This window comes from Oncorhynchus mykiss, chromosome 15, assembly GCF_057628025.1.
Source record: "Oncorhynchus mykiss isolate SJ-2025 chromosome 15, ASM5762802v1, whole genome shotgun sequence".
Lineage (NCBI taxonomy): Eukaryota > Metazoa > Chordata > Actinopteri > Salmoniformes > Salmonidae > Oncorhynchus > Oncorhynchus mykiss.
The window spans coordinates 15,432,501-15,454,482 of NC_143036.1; the positions used below are offsets into that span (position 1 = coordinate 15,432,501).

The 21,982-nt window shown below is 43.9% G+C and overlaps 1 protein-coding gene across 1 annotated transcript in view; it reads right to left on the bottom strand.

Moving 5' to 3' along the window:
• Positions 1-21,127, bottom strand: part of LOC110489675 (brother of CDO) — a 48,527-nt gene extending 27,400 nt beyond the window's left edge. The window contains exon 1 of the mRNA XM_021562436.3: positions 20,702-21,127. The gene's annotated coding sequence lies outside the window, so the exon portion shown is untranslated. The remainder of the gene's footprint in view (positions 1-20,701) is intronic.
• Between the last annotated feature and the right edge of the window lie 855 nt (positions 21,128-21,982).

Sequence of the window (21,982 nt, forward strand, 5' to 3'; positions counted from 1 at the left end):
GTGGACAGCCTGTCTCCTACGACCTCTATCATAAACCAGCTGTTTTCACCTGTTTGTGGACAGCCTGTCTCCTACGACCTCTATCATAAACCAGCTGTTTTCACCTGTTTGTGGACAGCCTGTCTCCTACGACCTCTATCATAAACCAGCTGTTTTCACCTGTTTGTGGACAGCCTGTCTCCTACGACCTCTATCATAAACCAGCTGTTTTCACCTGTTTGTGGACAGCCTGTCTCCTACGACCTCTATCATAAACCAGCTGTTTTCACCTGTTTGTGGACAGCCTGTCTCCTACGACCTCTATCATAAACCAGCTGTTTTCACCCACAGGACACCCGCTGACTGGTTGATTGTTGTTTGTCGCTCCATTCTCGGTGAACCCCAGGAGGCCGGCAGTTTATACTGGAACCGGGGCACCTGGCACCGACGATCATACCACGCTCAAAGTTGATTTGGTCACTCATTTTGCCCATTCTAATGTTCAATCCAACAGTAACTGAATGCCTTTGTGCCTGTCTCCCTGCTTTATATTGCGAGCCACGGCCACGTGACTCACTGTCTGTAGGAGCAAACCATTTTTTGTGAACGGGGTGGTGTACCTAATAAACTGACTTGTGGGTATGGGTTGGGTCGGGTATGTAATATGTGTGTGGAGTGTATGAGTGAGTATAGGTGTATGAGTATGTTGTTTGCTCTTATGTGAGAGATGTAGATGGAAAGCAGTACTTATGAGTCTTGGATGTTGCATCAGTACTATGGGTATATACGTGTATGCAGACCTGCCATCATGCACTCATTTTGCGTACCAAGTACGCAATTCTCTGTCCATGTACGCAGGTACGCGATCCGAGTTAAAAGTACGCAGAAAGGAAAAAGACCTGTTATTTTATTTTTATTTTAATACTTGAAGAAGAAAAAAAGTATCCACTGAGTAAATCTAACAACCCGATTCTCGAGCTGCAACACACAGACATGAACGGAGTTTGTGTCAACGGACATGGAGATGAATACATCATTATTCAACGTAGCTTCCTCGTGTCTGTCCCTCCTGTTTGTTGTGATGCTGAGTTTGCGGACTGTCAGCTGTAAGTTAACACATGGACTCTGTGTGTTGTGGAAAGGTAAAGGCATTGGTTCAAGCTAACGTTAGCGAACATAAGATGGACATTCAGTGGGCTCTAATGTGCCAGCAGTTCACTCGCATTTGCTAGTGAAAGAAACGAAATGCAAGTATGAAAAATAACTGTTTGCATTTGTGCGAGTGTGAAAAACATTTAATTCTGCGTCCCATTAGTTGTATTTTCCACGTAACATTACGAGGAGAATGCAACCTGATAGACTAACAGTAATTATGATCCACGTCACAAAAAGCATGGAATTAAATGGAGTTGAGTTTAGAAGACTGCGCAATGAAGAATGAATGAGTGTCCTGTATTAGATTTAGAGGCAATACTTCTAAAATGCCTTTGCACTACATTTTAGATTTGATACATTTCAAAAATCTGAAATGATGTATGCTCTGCAAATAAATACAACAGACACCTTTACATAGTTTGCAGTCTGTGTCGATGCAATCATTTGTTTTAATGTTTGGAATGCTGTCAAGAAAGAAAGTATTCCAACCTTTTATAGACTTGATTTGGTACAATTCTATAATTGCAATCAGACTCACGAACAGCGTGCACACGAGCATGCAGGGAAAGAAAACCCCAATTCTGTGCGTGCTACACCGAGCGAGTTGAATCTCCAATTTGCCGCACGCATCTGGCACTCTTAAAAAGTTGGACAGGTTTGGCAGGTCTGGTGTGTGTAACGGTATGAGATGGTGAGAGGTGTATGAGATGGTGAGGGCTGTTTGAGATGGTGAAAAGTGTATGAGATGGTTAGGGCTGTATGAGATGGTGAGAGGTGTATGAGATGGTTAGGGCTGTACGAGATGGTTAGGGCTGTATGAGATGGTGAGGGCTGTATGAGATGGTGAAAAGTGTATGAGATGGGTAGGGGTGTATGAGATGGTGAGAGGTGTATAAGATGGTGATGGGTGTATGAGATGGTGAGAGATGTATTAGATAGTGAGAGGTGTATGAAATAGTGCAGGGTGTATGAGATGGTAAGAGGTGTATGGGATGGTGAGAGGTGTATGAGATGGTGAGAGGTGTATGAGATGGTGAGAGGTGTATGAGATGGTGAGAGGTGTATGAGATGGTGAGAGGTGTATGAGATGGTGAGATAAAGCCTCTTTGTGGCGCTGGTGCAGGCAGGCTTCTTGGGTTCCCCGGGCCAAATCAGGGCCCTATTGTTCCCCTGCCTCCCAGGATAAATTAGTTTTGACAAGGCTGCTAATTGGATAAAACCAGGCTGGAGCCTCCTCCCTGAGCACTCAAATTCCATCTGCTTTCTAGCATGAAGAGAGAGGACACAGGATGAGGGGCGGGTTAGGGGTGTTGGGTAGCTAAGCTGTTGAATATGTATCACCCCCCTACTCCTCCTCCTCCTCTCTTCCTCACACCCTCTCTCTCTTCCTATCCACCATTTTACATCCTTTACTACCCCCCCATCCAAACATCACAATGGCCCCCCTTTAGATAAACACATGCGGTGTCAAGTGTGAGGATTGCTGGGTTCAACTGCTCCGCTCGGGCCTGCCGGCCCACAATGCCGCACTGCATAGCTGCCATGCGGGAGGCCGGTTGCCCCTAGCGACGCTAACAGGCAGAACGTACCTTAATAGAGTGGAGAGTCATTGTAAAGCAGTGAGCCGGCGCGCGGACAAAGACCCCACGGACCCCCAGAGAGACAGGGGACAAAGACCCCACGGACCCCCAGAGAGAAAGGGGAGACGCTACTCTGAAGGGCCTCGGGAAGAGCTGATGATGGGGCCTGCTCAATGGAAGAGAGGAGAGGAAGAGAGTGTGTGTGTGTGTGTGGGGGGGGGGGGGGGGGGCAGTTTGAGAGTAATGTGGGGGGGGGTGAGTGGGGGGGTGGAGGCTCAATGACCAAGAGGATTGAGAGTAGTGTGGAGGGGTGAGTGGGGGGGAGGGTTCAATGACCAAGAGGATTGAGAGTAGTGTGAAGAGGTAAGTGGGAGGGAGGGTTAAATGACCAAGAGGATTGAGAGTAGTGTGGAGAGGTGAGTGGGGGGGAAGGTTCAATGACCAAGAGGATTGAGAGTAGTGTGGAGAGGTAAGTTGGGGGGGAGAGTTTGATGACCAAGAGGATTGAGAGTAGTGTGGAGAGGTAAGTTGGGGGGGAGGGTTCAATGACCAAGAGGATTGAGAGTAGTGTGGAGAGGTGAGTGGGGGGAGGGTTCAATGACAATGAGGGTAGAGAGTAGTGTGGAGAGGTGAGGGGGGGGGGGGGGGGGGGGGGGGGGCTCAATGACAAAGAGGTTTGAGAGTAATGTGGAGAGGTGAGTGAGGGGGTGGGTGGGTGGGGTTCAATGACCAATAGGCTTGAGAGTAGTGTGGAGGGGGGGGGCTTAGATGGGTGAGGTTTGGGGGTGAAGGGGATGGAGCGGGCTTGACTGAGAAAGCAGAACAGGGTTCAAATTAACGGAGGGGATGCCAACTGGCAGGCGAGCAGGAGGACTGCCTCGTTTGAATGTGTCCAACATATTTTCCCTGCACTCAGTCAATCTGGATGCTGGCCCTTTGGTCAGGCTGGTCAGGCTGGTCAGGCTGGTCAGGCTGGTCAGGCTAGTCAGGCTGGTCAGGCTAGTCAGGCTCTGCCTCGTTTGAATGTGTCCAACATATTTTCCCTGCACTCAGTCAATCTGGATGCTGGCCCTTTGGTCAGGCTGGTCAGGCTGGTCAGGCTAGTCAGGCTGGTCAGGCTAGTCGGGCAGGTCAGGCTAGTCGGGCTGGTCAGGCTAGTCAGGCTGGTCAGGCTGGTCAGGCTGGTCAGGCTGGTCAGGCTAGTCAGGCTGGTCAGGCTAGTCAGGCTGGTCAGGCTGGTCAGGCTGGTCAGGCTAGTCAGGCTGGTCAGGCTGGTCAGGCTAGTCAGGCTGGTCAGGCTAGTCAGGCTGGTCAGGCTAGTCAGGCTGGTCAGGCTAGTCAGGCTGGTCAGGCTGGTCAGGCTGGTCAGGCTGAGTGAAGTAGATAAAAGACAACAACTGCTACAGCTCTGCTCTCATTTGACATTTTAGTCATTTAGCAGACGCTCATGTCCAGAGCGACTTACTTAGTAGTGAGTGCATCCATTTGAATTTGTTCTGTTCCCCCGTGCCAATTTAAGATGAATTACCAGGCCCTCCAGGATTACACAATTCTACCATCAAATGTTTTGGTGGCAAAATCAACAACTCCCCGCATAATATGTGTGGGCTTGCAAATTTGACCAATCACCACACAATTTCAGCATGAAACATTCAAATCATCGCAATATTATTGCTTAAAACTGACCCATCACCATAGTACAAAAAGAGGGCTCGCAATTTCAACCAATCACCCGACACTAACAGCATAATATGGTTCAATCAAGCCACAAGTCAACAAACTTTTTACCTCATCAGCGCATTTTCTGAACTAATTGGACAAAATCGTTGTATGCTAAATGTCAGAATTGCAGCAGCAATTTTTGCAGCCAAATATCACAAAAAAATACCTGCGTAATCGTGGAGGGACTGAATTACATTTCTCCAGCCCGTTCCCTCAGCTGCCGTTTTGTTGTTTTCTGAATCCCAGACTATAGCTTTAATAGCCTACACTGTTACCTAAACAATCTGTTAGCTACACTCAGGAGCAATCTGTTAGCTGTACAGGAACCAGTTCATCCCAGGTCCCTATGCTATGGCTAGGTCTATACCTAGCACATACCGTTTCAACACACAGTCCTGGGCCTCTCATTGGCTAGTCCAGTACCTGGGTTCTCTCTGACCTCTGACATTAACATAATATTCTGGAGGGTTCTCTCAGGGTTCTCATAATGTTGCCCAGTGTCCGGTCTGGAGCGTGAAGTCATGAGCTTTGCCAAAAGTCAAAAATCCTGTTTTGCCCTAGAAAGCCTATGTGAATTCCAATCGCCAGAATGAGCCCAAAAAATTGTGTAGATGCCCAGTTTGGGCTCTAAAATGTGTTTATTATGATCAAGTTCAATCTCCAATGTGAATTCTGTTCGCTACAAACCAAGATATTTAATTAAACAATGATCAATTCTGACGACTACATTTGTCGTGCTGACACAGACCAATCACAGGCCGGCAGGCTACGAGGAGGCTCGCACCCCCATGCACACTTCTTGCCCTTATGGGGGGTGTGGTGTGCTCATAGGTTGACTACCTCAGCCAGGATGAAAACGTGCCTCATATTCAAATACTTCCGGCTTCATGCGCCATTTGGAGTCCGAGCCATCACCCTCTCTGGTTTTAATGTCTATGGATGTTTCCGCAACATTCTGGAGAGTTCTGGGTCGCGTTTAATGTGGTAAAACCAACGTTACAGAACATTCAGATAGAACTGTTTTATGTAGAACACACACAAGGCTATGTCATGTAGATTAGGGAATCTGGTCTTTACAGGGCATTTCTATCTGGCCGCCGTGCCCTCCTGATGGTGGCGCTGGTGAGGTCTGAGTTGGTGAGGTTGGCAGTTGAGCCCGCTCCAGCAGGTGTAACCCAGGAGGCCGTGCCCCGCTCATACCCCTCTCTCTGAGCTAAGTACCCACAATCCCCCTCTCAACATTTCTCTACATCTCCAGACATCAACAGCTCCCATGCTACAGAAATTTCACATCAAAAGCATCGTCTAACAAGGTTGGGATCCCCCCACACTCTTCACAAAGTATTAATGAGCTATTCTCTCCCCCCTCCACCCCATCATTCCATCGATGCTAACGAGCACCAGGCCTTCTCAGGGATTAACGAGGGAGATCAAGCCAGGCCCGGAGGGGGCTCTAATCAATTAGGCACCGCTGCATTTGCATCATTTATATAACGAGGCAAAATGAACCATTGAACGCTAATTCTGGTGCTCCGGCAGGGTTCATAATGCCATGGTTAACAAACACATAATGTCACGACGGAAGCTGGATGGATGTCTGCCTCTGTGTCCTCCCGGGCCACGGGAACTAGAACCACCTGACTGAGCCCTACCCACGACCCAACACCACCCTGGGCATGTGTGTTGCAGCTTGTGTGTTTACAGTTGTGTGTGTTTATGATAATAATGAGCTATAGACTAGAAGTTACTGCTTTCGTCATACCACATGCAACAGCTAAATGGAATACTGTAGTTAACTTCATAAGCATAAAGAGCCTTTAATACGAAATGTGTGTGTGTGTGTGTGTGTGTGTGTGTGTGTGTGTGTGTGTGTGTGTGTGTGTGTGTGTGTGTGTGTGTGTGTGTGTGTGTGCACGCGCGTGTGTGTGTTTGTTGCTTCTCTTCAGGGAAGACAGGGCGTTTCTGAGAAGCTTTCACTAAGAGCCAAGAGCCCCAGAGCAAACTCCCTGAGTAATCAAGTAATCAGTCCCATACACCACAGGAAGAAGACACCACCAACTAAAACACACACACACACACACACACACACACACACACACACACACACACACACACACGCACACACACACACACACACACACACACACACACACACACACACACACACACACACACACACACACACACAAACTAATGCCCAGTATTACACACACACACACACTCACACACACATACACATACTCACATATACACACTCACACTCACACGCCAAACTGGCATCGTCACATAGTCAAAGTATACTCACAGAGGCATACAAACAAAAAAAATATAGGTTGTAATAAACAAGACCAGTTCAATCCTCCAGAACGTACATGGATTTTAGCTACAGACACACAAAGACAGACAGGGAAAAATAAAGGGAGGAGTGGAGTGGAAGGGGCCCCTAGCTTCTTTGGCAGCTCATACATCAGAGTGAATGGAACCAATTATAAATCAAGAGACATTTCTCCATATTATTCAAAAGCCCTGCTCAGCCCAGCCTGACTCCTGTCCTCCATACTGCTCTCCCTAGGGGAGGAAAGGAGGGAGAGAGATGAATAAAGAAATGAGAAAGAATGGGAAATGAGAGAGAGGGAGAAAGAATGCAGATATAAGAAACAGCCTGGGAAAACAGAGAGGAAATGTAAAATCAGGTATAAAAGAAAGAAGGATAGAGAAAATATAGGTATATGGCATAGTGAAAGGAGAGAGATGGCTGAGAGATAGGGGTTATATGTCAATAATAGATGGCTGAGAGATGGGGTTATATGTCACTAATAGATGGCTGAGAGATAAGGGTTATATGTCACTAATAGATGGCTGAGAGATAGGGGTTATATGTCACTAATAGATGGCTGAGAGATAGGGGTTATATGTCACTAATAGATGGCTGAGAGATAAGGGTTATATGTCACTAATAGATGGCTGAGAGATAGGGGTTATATGTCACTAATAGATGGCTGAGAGATAGGGGTTATATGTCACTAATAGATGGCTGAGAGATAAGGGTTATATGTCACTAATAGATGGCTGAGAGATAGGGGTTATATGTCACTAATAGATGGCTGAGAGATAGGGGTTATATGTCACTAATAGATGGCTGAGAGATAGGGGTTATATGTCAATAAGACTGTACTAGACTGCTTATTACATAGTAATAAAGATCAGGTTAGTGTGACAAACCCTGTCTGTCTCTGTGTGTCTCTGTCTCTGTGTCTGTCTCTGTGTATCTCTGGCTCTGTGTGTCTCTGTCTCTGTGTGTCTCTTTGTCTGTCTCTGTGTGTCTCTGTCTCTGTGTCTGTCTCTGTGTCTGTCTCTGTGTATATCTGGCTCTGTGTGTCTCTGTCTCTCTCTCTGTGTCTGTCTCCGTCTCTCTCTCTGTGTCTGTCTCTGTCTCTCTCTCTGTTTGTGTCTGTCTCTGTGTCCGTCTCTGTCTCTGTGTCTGTCTCTGTGTTTGTGTTTGTCTCTGTCTCTGTGTTTGTCTGTGTTTGTCTCTGTCTCTGTGTCTGTCTCTGTTTTTGTCTCTGTCTCTCTCTCTGTGTCTGTCTCTGTGTTTGTGTCTGTCTCTGTGTCCGTCTCTGTGTTTGTCTCTGTCTCTGTGTCTGCCTCTGTGTTTGTCTCTGTCTCTGTGTTTGTGTCTGTCTCTGTGTCTGTCTCTGTATCTGTGCGTCTGTGTGTGTGGGTCTGTGTGTGACTGTGTGTGTGTGTGTGTGTGACTGAGTGAGTTGCCTGTGGCCCTAAATGCCACAGGAACAGCTGGAGGGGACTCATTTCAAAGGGAGCTTTGAGTGTCAGAAACTGGATTACCGGTGTGTGTGTGTGTGTGTGTGTGTGTGTGTGTGTGTGTGTGTGTGTGTGTGTGTGTGTGTGTGTGTGTGTGTGTGTGTGTGTGTGTGTGTGTGTGTGTGTGTGTGTGTGTGTGTGTGTGTGTGTGTGTGTGTGTGTGTGTGTGTGTGTGTGTGTGTGTGTGTGTGTGTGAGAGAGAGAGAGAGAGAGACTCTCAGACATGTTATAGCAAGGCCAGAGGAGTTCCATGTGTCCTGTCACTCAAACTAAAATGATGTTGTTCCGGACTAAAAGAGAAGCAGGCCAAAGCACAGTAATGCAGACAGACAGACAGACAGACAGAGACACAGACAGACCTGTGCCAATAGCAACAGACACAAACACAGGCAGAATCTGTGGTAATCTGTATTGCTACAGTAACTGTCACAACAGAACATGATAGCATCTCTAAAATCTAAAACTGACTGTGTTGCTGTTCTCAGACCAGTTCTTTTGATTTATGAGTGAAGCAACAAATATAGACTAGTGGTATTATCCCAGACCAGTGAAAGCCACCAGATCCATCCATCCAGCTAAGATAGGTTTCCACATCTCTGGGAATGATGGGGACTTGTAGTAAAAAGAAAGAGATGTGTTTAGCCACCAGCCTATGATGGTAGGATCCAAGTCACCTATCTGATCCAAACTGAAATATCAAATCACCTTCCTGCGCCGAAACGAAATATCAAATCACCTTCCTGAGCCGAACCGAAATATCAAATCACCTTCCTGAGCCGAAACGAAATGTCAAATCACCTTCCTGAGCCGAACCGAAATGTCAAATCACCTTCCTGAGCCTAACCGAAATATCAAATCACCTTCCTGAGCCGAACCGAAATATCAAATCACCTTCCTGAGCCGAACCGAAATATCAAATCACCTTCCTGAGCCGAACCGAAATATCAAATCACCTTCCTGAGCCGAACCGAAAAATCAAATCACCTTCCTGAGCCGAAACGAAATGTCAAATCACCTTCCTGAGCCGAACCGAAATGTCAAATCACCTTCCTGAGCCGAACCGAAATATCAAATCACCTTCCTGAGCCGAACCGAAATATCAAATCACCTTCCTGAGCCGAAACGAAATGTCAAATCACCTTCCTGAGCCGAACCGAAATGTCAAATCACCTTCCTGAGCCTAACCGAAATATCAAATCACCTTCCTGAGCCGAACCGAAATGTCAAATCACCTTCCTGAGCCGAAACGAAATGTCAAATCACCTTCCTGAGCCGAACCGAAATGTCAAATCACCTTCCTGATCCAAACTGAAGTATTGTTGTTGAGTGACAAAGTGCATGTCTTTTGAATCAGAGAACAAACTCAATAAGAACGCATCCCAGAATTCTACTGGACAGAGAAAAGCAACTCCTAGACACAGAAACAATCAGAAATGCCAAAAAACTACTTTCAGTGTAACAGAAGTGTAAAGGCGTCCGTCCGCACGCTTTCCATCCGAAACAGTTTGGAACAGATGACATTTTGTGATGTTTTGTTTCGTTATGGTCTTCGGAAAGGGTTTACTCGGCTGTTCGTGGACAAAAAACCTTATCTTCGAGGCAAACCGAAGTTCGCTAGCTCAAAACTATGCCCCTACGTCAGTGATTGGTCAACAGTAGAGATTCTTCAAGGAAGTGTTTATTGTCATTCAACGAGAGACTAATTGTTTTCATGCTAATTTTTTTACTTGAGAAATACTGCACTAAACATCTTAGATGTAAAATTGTGTGATTAAGATCTCCTCTGCAAAAACGTGAAAATGAATGAGACATTTTAAGAGAGTACATTTGGTTCACCTAGCAGAGTTTGGCTAGGCGCTAGCCGAACCATAGCATGCAGAGGGCTTAAGACATTGGTTGATCCCTCCCTAGGGAGAAGACATTCCAGTGCCTGTCACAGAGTGATGGGTCATTACTCAATCATTACTCTGTCATAACACAGTCATAACACAGTCATATCAGTCATAACACAGTCATAACACAGTCATATCAGTCATAACACAGTCATTACACAGTCATATCAGTCATAACACAGTCATATCAGTCATAACACAGTCATATCAGTCATAATACAGTTATATCAGTCATATCAGTCATAACACAGTCACAACACAGTCATTACTCAGTCATAACACAGTCATTACTCAGTCATAACACAGTCATAACACAGCCATTACTCAGTCATATCAGTCACAACACAGTCATTACTCAGTCATTACACAGTCATATCAGTCACAACACAGTCATTACTCAGTCATAACACAGTCATATCAGTCATAACACAGTCATAACACAGTCATTACACAGTCATAACACAGTCATTACTCAGTCATTACTCAGTCATATCAGTCGTTACTCAGTCATATCAGTCATATCAGTCATAACACAGTCATAACACAGTTATATCAGTCATAACACAGTCATTACTCAGTCATAACACAGTCATATCAGTCATAAGACAGTCATTACTCAGTCACAACACAGTCATTACTCAGTCATAACACAGTCATTACTCAGTCATAACACAGTCATATCAGTCATAACACAGTCATATCAGTCATAACACAATCATTACACAGTCATAACACAGTCATAACACAGTCATAACACAGTCATATCACAGTCATTACACAGTCATATCACAGTCATAACACAGTCATAACACAGTCATTACACAGTCATTACACAGTCATATCAGTCATAACACAGTCATAACACAGTCATATCAGTCGTTACTCAGTCATATCAGTCATAACACAGTCATATCAGTCATAACACAGTCTTAACACAGTCATTACTAAGTCATTATTAAGTCATTACACAGTCATTACATAGTCATAACACAGTCATTACTCAGTCATATCAGTCATAACACAGTCATATCAGTCATAACACAGTCATTACTCAGTCATATCAGTCATAACACAGTCATATCAGTCATAACACAGTCATTACTAAGTCATTACACAGTCATTACACAGTCATATCAGTCATAACACAGTCATATCAGTCATAACACAGTCATTACTAAGTCATTACACAGTCATTACACAGTCATTACACAGTCATATCAGTCATAACACAGTCATTACTAAGTCATTACACAGTCATTACACAGTCATATCAGTCATAACACAGTCATATCAGTCATTACTAAGTCATTACACAGTCATATCAGTCATAACACAGTCATTACTAAGTCATTACACAGTCATAACACAGTCATATCAGTCATAACACAGTCATTACTAAGTCATTACACAGTCATTACACAGTCATTACTCAGTCATATCAGTCATAACACAGTCATATCAGTCATAACACAGTCATTACTAAGTCATTACACAGTCATTACACAGTCATTACACAGTCATATCAGTCATAACACAGTCATATCAGTCATAACACAGTCATTACTAAGTCATTACACAGTCATTACACAGTCATTACACAGTCATATCAGTCATAACACAGTCATTACTAAGTCATTACACAGTCATTACACAGTCATTACACAGTCATATCAGTCATAACACAGTCATATCAGTCATAACACAGTCATTACTAAGTCATTACACAGTCATTACACAGTCATTACACAGTCATATCAGTCATAACACAGTCATTACTAAGTCATTACACAGTCATTACACAGTCATTACACAGTCATATCAGTCATAACACAGTCATTACTAAGTCATTACACAGTCATTACACAGTCATATCAGTCATAACACAGTCATATCAGTCATAACACAGTCATATCAGTCATAACACAGTCATTACTAAGTCATTACACAGTCATTACACATTGACACAAGATGACGTTGAAGGATGGCTTCAACCAAAATATGTTGATGGCTCTGTGGGGTTATGTTCACACAAACTGTGTGCGTGTGTGTGTGTGTGTGTGTGTGTGTGTGTGTGTGTGTGTGTGCGTGCGTGCGTGTGTGCGTGTGCGTAAGAGAGAGAGTAAAGGCCAATTTTTCTTGTTTTTCAAGCGAAAGTCTTTTAAGGGAGTATGCGAACACACTCGTTTGGTTCGGCTAGCCGAATTCGGCTAGGAGCCAGCCAAACTGCAGCATGCTGACGCCTTAAGAGACAGAGACAAAGATAGAAAGAGACAGACAGAAACCGAGAAAGGGTGAGAGAGGTTTCAGTCAGAGTGTTGCTGTGCTATCTGGTGCTCCTGTGTGAATGGTCTTTGAGAGGATGCCTGCGTGGCTCTTGGCTCGTTTAACGCTAGCTAATCTTTGTACAAATATCTACTTAGCACACACAGGACTGTTTGTCTACACACACTCTGCTTACTTACCAGTGTCTGGAGTTTATCAATGATCTAACAACACTATGTCAGTCTCTCACACACAAACAGCAGAGTGTGTGTCAACACACCTAGAGGTCACTGACGCTAAAGGTCACACGTGCCTTTATTCAAACATAAGTGTGACTTCTACCTACGTAAAACTAGTCTTCTGATTCAGGGTGGCAAGCTGATGATGGATACTATGCAGTCAGCAGTACAAAACAACAGTATGTAGGGACGGGCATGTTCCACTTCAATCAACCAGTTTAGAGTTTGTGATAAAACTGTCCTCATTTGGAATGCAGCTTGTGTTTTCCATCCCGTTAGGATACAAGCTCCCGTTAGGCCTACAAGCTCCCGTTAGGATACAAGCTCCCGTTAGGCCTACAAGCTCCCGTTAGGATACAAGCTTCCATTAGGATACAAGCTCCCGTTAGGCTACAAGCTCCTGTTAGGATACAAGCTCCCATTAGGATACAAGCTCCCATTAGGCTACAAGCTCCCGTTAGGATACAAGCTCCCGTTAGGATACAAGCTCCCGTTAAGCTACAAGCTCCCGTTAGGATACAAGCTCCCGTTAGAATACAAGCTCCTGTTAGGATACAAGCTCCAGTTAGGCCTACAAGCTCCCGTTAGGCCTACAAGCTCCCGTTAGGCCTAAAAGCTCCCGTTAGGGTACAAGCTCCTGTAAGGATACAAGCTCCCGTTAGGATAAAAGCTCCCGTTAGGATACAAGCTCCTGTTAGGCCTACATGCTCCCGTTAGGCCTACAAGCTCCCGCTAGGTCTACAGAAATAAAGGCCTATAAAAACAAAAGATTTTTTTGCAAATGTCTAAAAAATAAAAACTGAAATAATTTATTTACGTAAGTATTTCAACCCTTTGCTATGAGACTCTAAATTGAGCTCAAGTGCATCCTGTTTCCATTGATCATCCTTGAGATGTTTCTACAACTTGATTGGAGTCCACCTGTGGTAAATTCAAAGGATTGGACATGATTTGGAAAGGCACACACCTGTCTATAAGATCCTACAGTTGAAAGTGCATGTCAGAACAAAAACCAAGCCATGAGGCCGAAGGAATTGTCCGTAATACACCGAAACATGATTGTGTCGAGACACAGATCTGGGAAAAGGTACCAAAATATTTCTGCTGCATTGAAGGTCCCAAAGAACACAGTGGCCTCCATCATTATTAAGTGGAAGAAGTTTTGAACCACCAAGACTCTTCCTAGAGCAATCGGGGGAGAAGGGCCTTGGTCAGGGAGGTGACCAAGAACCTGATGGTCACTCTGACAGAGCTCCAGAGTTCCTCTGTGGAGAACCTTCCAGAAGGACATCCATCTCTGCAGCACTCCACCAATCAGGCCTTTATAGTAGAGTGGCCAGATGGAAGCCACTCCTCAGTAAAAGGCCCGCTTGGAGTTTGTCAAAAGGCACCTAAAGGACTCTCAGACCATGTGAAACAAGATTATCTGGTCTGATGAAACCAAGATTGAACTCTTTAGCCTAAATCCAAGCATTACTTCTGGAAGAAACCTGGTGGTGAAGCATGGTGGTGGCAGCATCATGGCAGGTATGTTTGTAAGTGACAGGGACTGGGAGACTAGCCAGGATCAAGGGAAAAATGAACGGAGCAAAGAACAGAGAGATCTTTAATGAAAACCTGCTCTAGAGCGCTCAGGACCTCAGACTGGAGCGAAGGTTCACCTTCCAACAGGACAACGACCCTAAGCACACAGCCAAGACAACACAGGAGAGGCTTTGAGACAAGTCTCTGAATTTCCTTGAGTGGCCCAGCCAGAGCCCGGACTTGAACCTTATCCAACATCTTTGGAGAGACCTGAAAATAGCTGTGCAGCGACGCTCCCCATCCAACCTGGCAGAGGTTGAGAGGATCTGCAGAGAAGAATGGGAGAAACTCCCCAAATATAGGTGTGCCAAGAAGACTCATGGGTGTAATTGCTGCCAAAAGTGCATCAACAAAGTACTGAGTAAAGGGTCTGAAAACTTATGTAAATGTGATATTTCAGTTTTTTTTTATTTTTAATACATTTGCAAAAAATTCTAAAAACCTGTTTTTGCTTTGTCATTATGGAGGATTGCGTGTAGATTGATTAGGGATAAAAACAACTTCATCCATTTTAGAATAAGGCTGTAACGTAACAAAATGTGGAAAAAGTCAAGGGGTCTGAATACTTTCTGAATGCACTGTATGTACTGTATTATCACTGAGACAGGTCTCAAGGAGATTTATTCAACACCGCTGAAAGGCCAAAAGCACATCGTTTCAGGTACATCTGTGTAATGTGATCAATTGTTAGGTAGGTGGCAGGGATACAGGAGTGTGAGCAAACATCTACAACTTCTATGTGTCTCGAACTATGCAGACTTTTCACTCCTCCACTTGCATTTTTTATCTCTGTCCTCCCTTCCCTTTCTCTTCCATGCTTCTCTCTTGCACAGCTATGTTCTCTATTCCCTCTCTCCTTCATTCCCCTCTCCTCTACCTCCTTTCTCCATCCCTCCCTCTCTCTCCCTCTCTCCCCCTCATCTTGTCTGGAAGAGGCTGTGGAAGGCTATCGAGGTATGCAGGGTCAGGCTTGGGAGGCAGGGCGGCTCGGAGCCCCATGGGAGGGTACTGGACCCTGGCCACCTGTTGCTCCAGGTGGCCTTCTCTGAGACTGGACACCTAAAACCACCAGGACATGAGAAACCTGACCCTACAACCCCTGCAACACTAAAGCATAATATGTCAAGTAAACTACACAGCCCTATATGCAAATCTACAGAACAATAGGTTTGATCTGTGGGAAAATGTTCAAATGAGCTTCCAGCAACCAAGCCTTTATAGTTGGCTATGTGTATGATCACCACTACACTAAAACACTAGTATAACCGCCTAATATGGATAGACTCACAGCCTAAAGTAGCTCTCTTTCACAAGCACAGTCCACAGTGCAGGCTATGAGAAACACACAGCATGCCCTACACTGAGATCTGACTTCACTGGGACATGCAGGTGATCCTGAGAGGGGCGTGTTCAAGACGAGAGTGACAAGCTGCACATTCCAGTGTAAAGAGATAATCCTGATTGGAGAACCATCATGCACACACACACACACACACAGAGAGTTAGGCCCGCAGATAGTAGCCTGCAGGCTGTTATGACTACATGATCGTACCCGCTGTAGCACAGATGAAAGTACACCCTCAGGAGTTATTTTTCTCCTTTTGCCAATTAACATTAAATCCTAAGAAAACAATAAACCTTTCCACAGTTGTAGCCAAAACTTAGACAGAACTCAAAAAGTCCCACATTGCCAGAACAAGAACTAAAGAACTATCCACCCAGAGTCACAGCCAGGACAAAAATTATCCATGGACTCAGTGCCAATCTATATTCATGGCATCAGAAGCAAAACAACAGCAACCAGAACCTAGCCAGAGTAAGCACTAACCATGGACCCATAGCCAGAACATAGCCAGTACAAGAGATATCCTGCCCAGAACCAGAACTATCCAAGAAAATACATCCAGACAGGATGAGATCTATCCATTGAGTCATTGTCAAAACAAGAGCTATCCAATGAGTCCTAGCCAAGCCAAGCTATTCATAGACAGAACAAGACATACCTACTGAGAGTGGACCAAAACACCAATGCCAAACACACACCTATTAAGGCAACACAGTACTTCAAGGCCTGATGTTATCTTTCCAGAATAGGCCTATGGACCAGTCCTTGTCTTTAACCCTGTTGTTAATAGTTATTGAACGTTGGGCTGACATGAAAATGGAACAGTGAAATGTGTGCGTTCATCGGCACATAGCTAAGGCTGCTCAAAACTCTGCCACCAAATAAGATCAGAAGACTGAGAAAGGAGAGAAAGCCAATCAGACTGGAATGAATTAGAGAATAGCTTTGACCAGAGACCGCCGAAGGTCAACAACAAACTCTACCACACCAGAGATGATGTTCCTTAGATGTCCCTGAGACAGAGGCACAGGAATCAATGCCAAACATACATGGCCTCTTGGTAAACCAGTTCACTTATTCAGTTAATTGAAGAGATCATTCTTCTTGATCTCTTCAAGTAAAGGAATGCAAAGATCACACATTTTACTGCAGTGGGCTAAATCAGGGTCACGCAGAGTGTTTCTTGGTAGTCTTAAACAAATCCACTTTGAAACAAACACCTCACACACATGGTTATGGGCTGAAACCAAATAATACACCTGACATGGTACAGGTGTCGAGTTGAAATGTATTACATTTAGAGTTTGCATCCCAATATTACACTTTATATATATCACAGAATACTGAAATATAACAGAACTCTGTGACATAGAAACACCGGACTTTCTATTCATTTAAAAAAAATCCTGTTTATTAATTATGAAATTATGAAAAAGATGAATAATATTCCAGCCATAAGGCCACTAGGAGACAATTTGGTCATTTGACTGCAGGAAAGGGTTTTAATAGCGATGGGGGAAATCAATACAGTTACATATCGGGATATTCTTTTTTTTACAATATATTGTATCTTTTAGTTTTGACAATATCCAAGTCTTATTTTTACACTAGTTGACTGTACCTGCACCAAAACAAAGTATTTGTCTTTCATAGCTTGTTCTCCATCTTCGATTTAAATAGGGAGACAATTAGTTTTCAGCCCTTTTATTTCCATGACTGATTAAAGCCTGTTTTCTCATGACTCTCTCTTGTCCCTCTGCTGAAGACATGGTGAGCAATATGTTTGGGACATAAAATCACAATTAACAACTATAAAATCACAGTATCGAATAGAAATACATATTGAATCATGAGAATCTCAATACATACATTATCCAGCACCAGTCAAAGGTTTGGACACACCTACTCATTCTAAGGTTTTTCTTTATTTGTACTATTTTCTACATTGTAGAATAATAGTGAAGACATCAAAACTATGAACTAACACATTTGGAATAATGTAGTAACCAAAAAAGTGTTAAACAAATCTAAATATATTTTATATTTGAGATTTTTCAAAGTAGCCACTCTTTGCCTGGATGACAGCTTTGCACACGCTTGGCATTCTCTCAACCAGCTTCATGAGGTAGTCAGTCACCTGGAATGCATTTAAATTAACAGGTGTGCCTTGTTAAAAGTTCATTTGTGAAATGTATTTCCTTCTGAATGAGTATGTGCTAATCAGTTGTGTTGTGACAAGATAGAGTTGGTATACAGAAGATAGCCCTATTTGTCAAAAGACCAAGTCTATATTATGGCAAAAACAGCTCAAATAAGCAAAGAGAAACGACAGTCTATCATTAATTTAAGACATGAAGGTCAGTCAATCCGGAACATTTCAAGAACTTTGAAAGTTTCTTCAAGTGCAGTCGCAAAAACCATCAAGCACTATGATGAAACTGGTTCTCACGAGGAATGCCACAGGAAAGGAAGACCTAGAGTTACCTCTGCTGCAGAGGATAAGTTCATTAGAGTTACCAACCTCAGAAATTGCAGCTCATATAAATGCTTCACAGAGTTCAAGTAACAGACACATCTCAACATCAACTGTTCATAGGAGACTGCATGAATCAGGCTTTCATGGTTGAAAAACACCAATAAGAAGAAGAGACTTGCTTGGGCCAAGAAACACAAGCAATGGACATTAGACCGGTGGAAATCTGTTCTTTGGTCTGATGAGTCCAAATTTGAGATTTTTGGTTCCAACTTCCGTGTCTTTGTGAGATGCAGAGTCGGTGAACGGATGATCTCTGTGTGTGTGGTTCCTACCATGAAGCATGGAGGAGGAGGTGTGTGATGGTGTGTGGTTACTACCATGAAGCATGGAGGAGGAGGTGTAGATGGTGTGTGGTTCCTACCATGAAGCATGGAGGAGGAGGTGTGATGGTGTGTGGTTACTACCATGAAGCATGGAGGAGGAGGTGTGATGGTGTGGGGGTGCTTTGCTGGTGACATTGTTGGTGATTTATTTAGAATTCAAGGCACACGTAACCAGCATTGCTACCACAGCATTCTGCAGCGATACGCCATCCCATCTGGCTTGTGCATAGTGGGACTATCATTTGTTTTTCAACGGGACAATGACCCAACACACCTTCAGGCTGTGTAAGGGCTATTTGACCAAGAAGGAAAGTGATGGAGTGCTGCATCAAATGACCTGGCCTCCACAATCACCCAACCTCAACCCAATTGAGATTGTTTGGGATGAATTGGACTGCAGAGTGAAGGAAAAGCAGCCAACAAGTGCTCAGTATATGTGAGAACTCCCACATCAGTAGGTGTGTCCAAACTTTTGAGTGGTACTGTATTTACAAAAGTATGTGGAAACCCCTTCAAATTAATAGATTCGGCTTTTTCAGCCACACCTGTTGCTGACAGGTGTATAAAATCGAGCACACAGCCATGCAATCTCCATAGACAAACATTGGCAGTAGAATGGCTTACTGAAGAGCTTAGTGACTTTTAACGTGGCACTGTCCCACATTTCCAACAAGTCAGTTCATCAAATATCTGCCCCGCTAGAACTGCCCTGGTCAACAGTAAGTGCTGTTATTGGGAAGTGGAAACGTCTAGGAGAAACAATGGTTCAGCCCCAAAGTGGTAGGCCACACAAGCTCACAGAACATGACCGACGAGTGCTGAAGTGTGTAACACGTAACAAATCGTCTGTCCTTGGTTGCAACACTCACTACCGAGTTCCAAACAGCCTCTGGAAGCAATGTCAGGCTGTTATAGCAGCAATGGTGGGGGGGGGGGGGGGGGGGGCAACTCCATATGAATGCCCATGATCTTGGAATAAGATGTTAGATGAGCAGGTGTCCACATACTTTTAGTCATGTAGTGTATCATATCGGCACCAAAGTATCGTGATAATATGGTATCATGAGATCCCTGGCAATTTCAAGCCCTCGTTTTTAATCCATCTGACATCATGGATTGAGCTGAAACAATCTCTCCAGCTGTCAGGATATCTTTTCGGTTTAACTGAGGTCTATTTTCTATGCGAGGCAGTTGGGCTAATTGTATTCTAAATAGAGCAGTGACTATCTCACCCATTCGCGGATTCGCCAAGAGCTCATTAGCCCATTGGATTAGAAAAAAATATTTTGTCATTTAAATTATTCCTCAGCAAAGTGATGATATGAGACTCATTGAGAGACGCCCTTGACAGCTCACAGCTAAAAGACATTCAGGCATTCCACCACATTGACGGTTCAGAGGAGTTGACCAGCTGTCCATTTATTGTAATTAGGTTATTCTTGCACAGTGTACGTTTGGTTTAGTGATGAGGGGAGTGGGTTCTTTTTAAAAGCACACAATTAGTGGTGTCAAAGCTGTGCGTCATGAGATAAAATCCAATCTGTTTCTGTTGACATTGAGGCAGGCTAATAAATAAGATGTAGGCATGAAACCAACGATTTGGGGAGGGAATTTGGCAGCGCTTTGCCATGTCTGTTTTCTGTTACTCTCCTCTATAGGAACGACTACGGACTGAGGCCTGCAAAAATCTACACACTGTTGGTCTTAAAATGACAATGTTTTTACCAAAAAATAATATACATTTTAATCATGAGAATAATACAAAATGCATTCAGACACAAAGATCTAACGTTTGAGAAACGAATTTGGCAAAAAAAGACGCAATTCTGAAAGCTGAAGGCAGAAATGGTCAAAAGCTACTACCATCACTCAATGCGTCCCAAAACTATCTTCTACAACCACCCTAAAATCACATTTTCAAATTAGTACTTTTTATGACCATTTCGTTCCATATTCCCAATATTAAGCGAGCAGTCTTTGCTTCTATTGATTTGCCCTGAACGGTTGTTGAATCAAATAGAACGTGGAAACAAAACAATTGTTACACACAAAGTTAGCGAGGTATCCGCATCCCGATTACAACATGAAAAACACTGAACATACAAGGTTTATGTTATCACACATCCGTGTCTAAAATATGATTCCCTGAGTGAATCCGTTATTACACATAAATAAAAGCATATTGTTAACTTGTAACGCATGTGTCATTACTTCGCGTAGTACCTACCGCAAGACAGGGATCATTAGCAAAGAAAAACTTACCAAAACGTGCTATAGTTGGTATTTACTCCTCGGACAACAATCTATCTCTTTCTCAGCTTTTTACTTCAGTAAAATCCGGGGGGAAAAAACACTTTTCCTTTTTCTTTACTGCTTTAGTAATTTACTGCGATGCCACCGACATTTTCTTAGGCTCCCCAAGTTCTCACATTGAATGGCCGTTTTTGGATGACTGAGCTCTCAAACAATTCTCCCCTTTGCGACGCCTTTTCGGGTCCACCCACTTCCCAAGAAGGGGGAGGGATCTGAACAATAGGGGCTCGCTCCCAAATCACAAAGTTTGGTAAAGCTCTCTAGTTTCCCCCAAGAAACACACTCTATTGTCAGGCCCAGTTGTTCTCACCGCAGTGCGTAATGATGAAATGTGTTGTTATAATGAATGTATGTACCTGGTCATAAAATAGTTTTATAGGAACAGTATAAGACAAACAAAAAAGTCCCAAAAGTTCTACATGGTGGGGGGAGCAAAAAATGCCCCTCCCCCTCATTGCCTAGACTGGTGTGTTCCTCCAGTTTTTATTGAGCCCGTCCATTGAAGCCCGCATGCCTCTATCTCTCTCTAGCGCAGCTGTCAGGAGATGGAGGCAGTAAGAGGCATCGCAATACTCTCTCTCTCTCAGTGATCACAGAAAATAACCCATGCACATGCCTCGCAAATTCTACTTCACTTCAATCAGCGCCATTTGAAATGAGGGCGCCAAACTGTCCACTTAATTAATAAAGGACTATCGCGACTAAGATTACAGGGGTTTGACAGGGTCCAGTTGGTGGGGGGTTGTCCGGGAGCTGAATGGAGGAGATCCCACCATGCACCTGAGCTGTTATTGCAACACAGTGGGGTGTTATTTGCATACAAAGCCTTTCAGGTTTGTGACAGCTGCTGTTCTTGTTCAAGGTGAAAGTGTATGAAGTGTGTGTGGTGCTTGGGGTAGCTGGGTTGTTATGTGTGTGTGTGTTATTGCCAGTGTGCAGTTGGTCCTGTCTGTTCTTTATGCACCCCCCTCCTGCTAGTTCATATCCACATGTTATTGGTATGCATGGGACTGATGATATTATTGACATGTTGGTGAAATAATCATGTTCATTCGTCAGATTGACTAAAAATAAACAGTGTCCATAATCAGACATGCTCCCTCATAAAGTAAGGATACTCTCTCCCTGTCCTGTGTACACAGACACACACACACACACACACATTTTTTGGAGAGTCATCTTCAGTATTTGAGGGTGTTTTCCCAAAGCTTTGGTGTGGGTGTGGTTTGC